Genomic DNA, 1,884 nt, shown 5'->3' on the forward strand with positions numbered 1-1,884 from the left:
TCCACTTCCTTCACTTCCTCCACTTCCTCCACTTGGTCCACTTCGTCCAATTCGTCCACTTCATCCACTTCGTGAACTTCGTCCATTTCCCCCACTTCCTCCACTTCCTCTACTTCCTCCACTTCGTCCACTTCGTGGACTTCCTCCACTTCGTCAACTTCGTCCACTTTGTCAACGTCGTCCACTTCCTCCACTTCCTCCACTTCCTCCTCTTCGTCAACTCCGTCCATTTCCTCCACTTCCTCCACTTCCCACTTCGTCCACTTCGTCCACTTCTTCAACATGGTCCACTTAGTCAACTTCGTCCACTTCCTCCACTTCCTCCACTTCGAGCACTTTCTCCACTTCCTCCACTTCATCCACTTCGTCCACTAGGTGAACTTCGTCCATTTCCCCCACTTCGTCCACTTCGTCAACTTCGTCCACTTCGTCCACTTCGTCAACTTCGTCCACTTCGTCCACTTCGTCCATCTCCTCCACTTCCTCTACTTCGTTCACTTGGTCCACTTCGTCCACTTCGTCAACTTCCTCCACTTCCTCCACTTTGTGCACTTCCTCCACTTCCTCCACTTCCTCCACTTTGTGCACTTCCTCCACTTCCTCCACTTCGTCAACTTCGTCCACTTCCTCCACTTCCACCACTTCCTCCGCTTCCTCCACTTCGTCCCTTTCGTCCACTTCGTGCATTTCCTCCACTTCGTCCACTTTGTCCACTTTGTCCACTTCGTCCACTTCGTCCACTTTGTCCACTTCGTCCACTTCGTCTACTTCCTCCACTTCGTCCAATTCCTCCACTTCGTCCACTTCGTCCACTTCGTCCACTTCTTCAACTTCGTCCACTTCGTCAAGTTCGTCCACTTCGTCAACGTCGTCCACTTCCTCCACTTCCTCCACTTCCTCCACTTCCTCAACTTCCTCCACTTCCTCCACTTCGTCAACTTCGTCCATTTCCTCCACTTCGTCCACTTCGTAAACTTCGTCCACTTCTTCCACTTCTTCAATTTGGTCCACGTAGTCAACTTCGTCCACTTCCTCCACTTCGCAAACTTCGTCCACTTCCTCCACTTTCCACTTCATCCACTTCGTCCACTTCGTCAACTTCCTCCACTTCCTCCACTTCCTCCACTTCGTCCACTTCCTCCACTTCCTCCACTTCGTCAACTTCCTCCACTTCCTCCACTTCCTCCACTTCGTCTGCTTCGTCCACTTCCTCCACTTCCTCCACTTCGTCCACTTCGTCCTCTTCCTCCACCTCGTCCACTTCGTCCACTTCTTCCACTTCGTCAAGTTCGTCCACTTCGTCAACGTCGTCCACTTCCTCCACTTCCTCCACTTCCTCCACTTCGTCAACTTCCTCATTTTCATTCAGTTCCTCGGATTCCTCCACTTCTTCCACTTCGTCCACTTCGTCAACTTCAACCATTTCCTCCACTTCTTCCACTTCTTCAATTTGGCCCACGTAGTCAACTTCGTCCACTTCCTCCACTTCGCAAACTTCGTCCACTTCGTCCACTTCCTCCACTTCATCCACTTCGTCCACTTCGTCAACTTCCTTCACTTCCTCCACTTCCTCCACTTCCTCCACTTCGTCCACTTCCTCCACTTCATCCACTTCGTCAACTTCGTCCACTTCGTCCACTTCCTCCACTTCCTCCACTTCGTTCGCTTCGTCCACTTCCTCTACTTCCTCCACTTCCTCCACTTCCTCCACTTCCTCCAACTCGTCCACTTTTTCCACTTCGTCCACTTCGTCAAGTTCGTCCACTTCCTCAACATCGTTCACTTCCTCCACTTCCTCCACTTCCTCCACTTTGTCCACTCCCTCCATTTCATTTAGTTCCTCGGATTCCTCCACTTCTTCCACTTCGTCCACTTCGTCAACTT

Source organism: Vigna umbellata, chromosome 4 (genome assembly GCF_029865625.1).
Source record: "Vigna umbellata cultivar VRB3 chromosome 4, Vumbellata_1.0, whole genome shotgun sequence".
Lineage (NCBI taxonomy): Eukaryota > Viridiplantae > Streptophyta > Magnoliopsida > Fabales > Fabaceae > Vigna > Vigna umbellata.